This window comes from Rattus norvegicus, chromosome 7, assembly GCF_021556685.1.
Source record: "Rattus norvegicus strain SHRSP/BbbUtx chromosome 7, alternate assembly SHRSP_T2T, whole genome shotgun sequence".
Lineage (NCBI taxonomy): Eukaryota > Metazoa > Chordata > Mammalia > Rodentia > Muridae > Rattus > Rattus norvegicus.
The window spans coordinates 128740731-128747794 of NC_141540.1; positions in this window are offsets into that span (position 1 = coordinate 128740731).

Here is a 7064-nt window from a genome sequence, read left to right on the forward strand (position 1 = left end):
CTTTACAGGAAGCCCTGCTAATGAACTTCTGAGGGGAACAGGCGATTAGCAGGCAGCAGAGACCAGACCCCTGGGTCTCTCGAAGGATGACAAGGCTGGCGGCTGCATGTCAAGTCCTCGTGGCCTGAGGGAGACCCTGTAAGCTCTTTCCAGACATTGATTCACAATCCATCTCCGTTGGCTCTCTTCAGAAAGATGCATGGGCTGGCACCCTGACTTATCCTGCAGAGTCTGATGGTGCTAAATGCAGATAGACCAGAGCCACGAGAAGGGAATTCTTCTATTTCTCCTAACTGGAAAGTGGTGCATGAACTCCTGCAGTCTGAACACTGAGGAACTGGAGTCTTACTGTACCCATGTTCCACAAACAGCTCTGAGTCTGGAGGCCAGTGAAGGAGGGACCGCCCAATCATTGAAGGAAGACTCCCATCCGTCTGCTGACACCACTCCTGCCTTGCCATATCCTGCCCATGCCATAATCCAACATGGACCCAAAACACTTTTCTCTCTTCTGAAATGCTGTGTGTGTGTGCGTGTGTGTGTGTGTGTGTGTGTGTGTGTGTGTGTGTGTCTGACATCTAACATACCCATTTTAAAGATTAATCATAATGATTGCTGGAGTCCAGTATGTGTCTGCATCCACCATCTAGTCTAAGAATAGAACATTGCTGGGCCATTGTGCCTCCACACCCCCTTAGTGATTGAACACCCCTTTTCTCCACAAATTAATTATATTGTATGTAAATATATACATATATATATGTAGGTGTATAATATACATATGTATGTGTGTATTATGTATGTATGTGTGTGTGTGTATGTATGTGTTTCCCATGTTTTGAGCTTAGTGTGGTGAAGATAATTCGATGGTTGTATGTTTCTCTATATCATGTTTTGAGATCCATGTTCAGCATTAGCGGCTCACACTGAGGCCTTACGAGCCATTTCACAGCTGGGCTCTGTGGATCTCAGCCACTTCACGGTCCACATCCTAGGTCTTGCCACCAGCTACATTTTGTTCATGTCTCTGGTTGCTCTGAGCGATGGATGCAATCTCGAGGCCTTTTTAGAGACGTTGTGGGGATGAGGGGGCAGATGAGTGACAGAGCACTTGCCCGGCTCGTGTTAAGTCCTGGATTCCATCACTAACACTGGAAGAAAACAAGGGATATAACAGAAACACAGAAAGGAGGAGGAGCAAAGAAGGAAAATGGATGTGCAAGACTGTGAGAGACCCTGATTGCACACACACTAATGTAGAGTTAGCAGACCTTCAGTTAACCCCTCATGGGAGCATCCTCCATCCTCGGGAAAGGTGTCTGCTGTCTGTGTGATGGTGTCTGCCTGTCTGTCTGTCTGTCTGCCTGTGTCTGTGTGTGTCTGTATGTGTCTTTATTCCTCTGTGTTAGTTCTCATGTTGGTTCACATTTCTCTACTAATAGAAAATGCCAGGTATCATCTTATAAGCATATCAATCATTTAGACCTTCATTTCTGAACTATTTAGGCAGGTTTTTTTCCCCTCTCCTTTTCACTGGTGTGAAGATGCTGTGTAGTCTTAACACACATCCACCATCAGTGCTAAACTTAGGGGCTATTTTCTCCCTATTTGCAACGTGTCTCCTAGCCTTGCTGATGGGCCTGCTTTCTACTGTAGTTAAAGATCACCAGAGTCATGGATCCCACTGTCTCTTTCACATCTCTTCCTAACCTACAGGGAAAAGTATCTTTGTCTGCAGTAGCTTCTCAGACTCATTAGCTCGTCTCGCATGTCAGTCTTTAATTCAATGGAGGTCTCTGAGTGTGTGATGAATTAGGATCAAATTTCACTTTCCTTTTGAATCGTTGAGAATAGCTAGTGTGGGTTTTTCAAAGATCTAAGTGAGTTTTCCCTTTTGTCCCTTTTGTCACAGATTTTGGTGTTTGTAGTCTCTAGTCTGTTCAAAATGGAGTTCATCAAACCCTCTCAAAAAGTGAAGAAAATCAAAAAGGAGAGAAAGTCAGGGAAGAAAATATTAGAATTCCTAAAGACTGAACTGATTTCCTCATTTATATTGAGCGAGTTAACATCTTTATAATAATAATTTATCTGTGTCTATGGTACCGCTCTCAGAAATTTTAGGTCTTATTAAATCTTTCCAGGGGCTTCATAATGACTTAAAAATGTCATTTGTATCTTTCTTGGATTTATTATTATTCCAGATCTGGGGATCGTCATGTTCTTCACTATTCAATGCTTAACTTCATCAGTTTACCTGAAGCAATTGCAGAAAGCTTGCGGTCTTTTATTTGCTAACTCGGAAAGCACAGAAGTTGATCCCACCCTTTAATCCACCGATCACTCCTGGGGTAAGCCTGTCTGTCCACGGTGGCTGCTGGGGTCAGAGCCCTGTGCCACTGTTTACTGGACAACACCTGGTGGGTATCCCTGTCTCTTCCTGTATGTTTATGGATTGGCATCTGTGCCCTTCCGGGGCATAGCTATGCTTTGGAGTGGCTTGAGGATGAGGGTATGAACATATTTTACTGTCCATAGACGCTTAGTGGGGTTTGCATTCTCAGAGGCTAGGGCTGTACTTTCTGGGAAGAAGCCTATCTCTGAACTTCATAAATGGCCCACACGGTCAAGGGGCTTGTTTGTCCTTTGTGTGCTTTGCCCATTCCACATAGCTTACGATTGATTGGCATTCAATTGTCGGTGTCGCTCTCTGTGTAGGATGTGTACATTGTTCTAGCCTTGATTCTTAGCCATCCTTTGTGGGGATTTGAGCACCCCACTGTTGGCCTCAAAGGTCACAGGTGGAGTGGAGACTTCTGCAGCAAGGCTTTTCCTGACGTTTCCACTCTCTACTCCTACCTCCTCTCCCCCTTTTGCCTCTCCTTCCCTTCCTCCCCTTCCTGCTCTCTGCTGCCCCCTCCTTCCCTTCCTACCCTTTTACCCTTTTGCTCCTTCTGGCCCGGGGGTGGGGCATAGAAACTAGAAGTCCTTTCCCTAGAGTAAGTCAGAGAGGACAGACCGCTCCACAACATTCAGGCATGGAACTTAGATAGAACATCTCCACGTGCCCCAGTTCTCCATCTTCCAGAGAGAAGGACTGCTCACCCCAGAGCAGGGATGTCCAGAAGGCCAGGGATAACCTGGAAAGGAAGGGGGTTCCGTCAGGTACTTCCAAAGGTCACTGTTTTCTGAATCCCCACATTGAAATGGGCTTCTTTCTCTGGGACTTTGAGTGTGTGTTGCTGAAAGGTCCCGTGTCATAGATCTGATTTGGCCTGTGTCCCTTCCTAGCTACAGAAGATGATCTACACCCCTTAGTGAGTGGGAGGTGGCCTCACACCTCCACCTGATGCCTCCTCCAACCCCACGAGCATCACACATTGATTCAATGAACGGTTGCTCTGTTGAGGGATGTGTGGACTGCTTCCACTCTGGAGCCATGAATAGAGCCACTGTCAACCATGAGCACTGACTTACTTTGACCCAGATAGGAGTTTCATCTTTTTGTTAAGTATCCAAAAGGTGGTCTGTTAAGATTCACGAGGAACTGTTAACCTGAGCTTCCATATGCAAAACCCTGGTTCTCGTCTTGGGCTCCGGAACAAAAGAGTAGATCACCTATTTCAGCACAGCATCTGGTCATATGACAGAATAAAATCGGAAGGAAAAGCTTTCTCGAGTACCGCTCTCTAAATATTTTGCATGCTGTAGTAATTGTGAGCGATAAAGGAGGCCATTATGACATTTTACACATGCGTTTAGGATGACTTACTTGTTGGTCTTCGTCCTGCACAATGCCTAAGTTTTCAGAGTTATGCTTTTGACATTCAGAGGCCTGGCTCATTCAGGGCTAACCTTGTCTAAGGCTTACAGTTTGCACCCAGGTCTACCTGCTTGTGAAGAGACAGCCGGATGGCTTCATCTTTCGTTGAAGACCATTCTTTTGCGTTGAATTGCTGCTGAGCTGCTGTGTGGCATTGATCGGCCCCACCTGTGCTGCGTATTCCTGGCACTTCCCCCTGGCTATCGATCTCGGAGTTGGCAGTGGATGCACACACACAGGGCAAGCTGATCTTGGAGGGGAAAAAAAAGTCTAATTCCCCCAGATTTACATTCTAAAGATTGCTTAGCCAGCGCCGCTCTCCCTGTGTACGTTTTAGAAACAGCCTCTCTCCGTGTCTCAAAAGTACCGTTGCTGAGTTTTAAGCAGGATTTCATTTAAATCTGTGGATAAACTTGCAGGAAATTAACATTTCTCTTCTGTCGACTCTTCCAGCCCATTAGCGCAGTATGTCCCTCGATTAGCACTCCTTTGATTACCTCAATCAGCGTCTGGGTAATTTTTAGCCCAGAGGGTTTATAGATGTTTTGTTAGATTTATCCTTAAGTAACTCATTTTATAAATGACATTGCATTATTAATTTCATATTTAACTGTTCATCACCAGTATGAAAGAATATGATTTATTCTGTTCTTGCCATCTTTCTTTCCGCTCGCCTTAGGTTATTAATTTCCACCCCCGATTTCTTACAGACGTTTGTGTTATCGATTTTAGAGACGTTCTACAAACTGTCTTTACATGTGCTTGTTTGTCTGTAGGTATGTGTTGGTGGGGAGGGGTTTCACATGTGCCAAGATCAGAGGACGGTTTTCAGGAGTTGGCTTTCTCTTAGGGGTTGAATTTTATGTCGCCAGACTTGGTGGCAAGGACCTTTACCCAAATGAGACATCTCTCGGGACTGACTTGCTTTGTTCTTAATAAAGGTGATAAATTCCATAAAGTTCTTCCCTAGATCTTCTTAGCTGTGTTCTATAAACTATGACATATCTTATCTGTGTTCACTTTTAATATTTTGGGGGGTGGGGATCACCTCCACAGATGCTGTTATTTGACCCATGACTTAGAAGTGCGTTACTCATTTACTTCTTTGTCTGTTCATTAAAGCCTATTTTCTGTCCTTTCATTATGAAACTGTACGTCACGTGCTTTCTTCTCTTTCAAAATCTGTGAAGTTTGGCTTCACGGTATACCAGAACTCCATCTGACTTGCGTGCAGCAGGTAACCACAATGGGTAACCTTCAAAGGATCCCTGCTGGTGGACAGCTATGTGGGATCACATAGGTGGTGATGTCTCCGGCCTTCATTAGTCCATCCAGGGCATAATCTCCTAGCTCTGTTCATTACTGAGAGGCAGTTGCTAGCATTTTGGGGTGCACTTTCCTGTATTCCCTTTCAGTTTTATTTGTTTTGAAACTGTTAATAAGCACACACACCTGCTCAGCCTCACTCTGTGTGCTTAGAGAACCATTCCTTTAATCACATCGAAATGTCCATCTTTATCTAGTTCTAAACATTCTTCTGCATGGCATAAACATTATATTTGATGACTTTTATCTAGATCACGTATGGTTGGATTAATCTCTTTTATTGATTTTGACAATGTCACTTCATTGATCTTTCTAAACAGCTTGTACCCATGTTTGATCTGAATTCTACATCTTCATATTAATGTAGCTTGCCCCGTTGCCTTCTGATTTTTATTGGCACACCACGTACTATTTGTCTGTACTAGACACTTTTCCATTGCTGTAACACATACTTGAGATAAATCAGCTTACTCAGAGGAAAGACTTACCTCAGCTCATGGATTCAGAGGTTTCGATCCACGGCCACTTGGACCATTGTTCTCAGGAAGGGGATAAAGCAGAGCATCAACACACAAGAGTGTGGCAAAGGAAATACTTATCACAAGGCAGGCAGGAAACTGAGAAGAGAGAGGGGAAGGGCTAAGTGTCCACATCCCATTAAGAGCATCTTAATGGGGATTCCCCTCTAACCCTCTGCAAGCCGACTTCATCTGAGAAGATATGATATGACACAATCCTTCCTGGTGTGTGAGGAACACTAATCCAAACTTCATCACTTCCTTTCACCTTGAAACAATGTATCCGTTTTTTGTTTGAAGTGTTTAACCAGATCAAGTATGGTTAGAATAAGTTCTTGTATTGATTCTGACCATGCTTGTCATCTTGTTGGTCTATTTAAACACTTCTCAGTGTATGTAGCCGTTGACACGTTTGGTTCGATGTCTGCCATTCATTGTTTGTTTTCTGTTCAACTACTTTCCTCCTCTGCTCCTACTTCCCTTCCTTGTTTTAGGTTATCTCAACGACTTAACGTTTTTTAAGAGGTTTATTAGTGTGGCAAAAGAAGCTACTCACTACATGGCAGGCAATTACACAACCCATATGTGGGTGGTACCATCCTTGGGCTGCTGGTCCTGGGTTCTATAAGAAAGTAGGGTGAGCAAACCGTATGGATCAAAGCGTTAAGTAGCACCCTTCCACTTCTTCTGTATCAGCTCCTGCCTCCAGGTTTCTACTAGATCAAGTTCCTGTCCTGACTTCCTTCCATAATGGACTACAATGTGGAAATGTGAGCTCTTTCCTCCCTACCTTGCTCTTGGCCATGGCGTTTCATAGCAATAGCATCCCTAAGTGAAACAGGCCAGAAGAAGGTAGTGAGTCTCCTGGAATTGGAGTTACAGATGGTTGGGAGCTGCTGTGAGGTACTAGAAAAGAAAGCAGCCCGTACTCTGAAGCTCTGAGCCACCTCCCAGCGCCAACAATTTTACACCCCTTCTTAATAATTAGTTCCGTTGAATCTGTGGATCTCCAGAATGTTCCAGTTTTCCTGGGCTCCACTTATTCATCCTACAGCTAGAAGTCAGATTTTAAATGCCTTGTGCACTCCACACAATTCCACAGCTCCAGCCAGAAAGGAAAAGAAAAAAGGCCGAGTTAGTGGGTCTTGGCAACCCAGCTCCCTTCTAATGAACTGAGAAACGAGCTCTCCCATGGCTCTGTGGGTCCCACTGCTCCTATGTGACTGCTGCTCTGGCACTGGGATGAGAGGTTGAGAAACAATAGGGGGCAGCGGACATCAGCATGTTAGTTAAAGTGACAAGAAGGACTCAAGAGAGGAAACATTTTTGAGGCTCCCAGTTTGAGAATTCCAGTCCACCTCTGTGTGCAAGGTATGGCTTTCCATTCGTGGTAGTGAGAC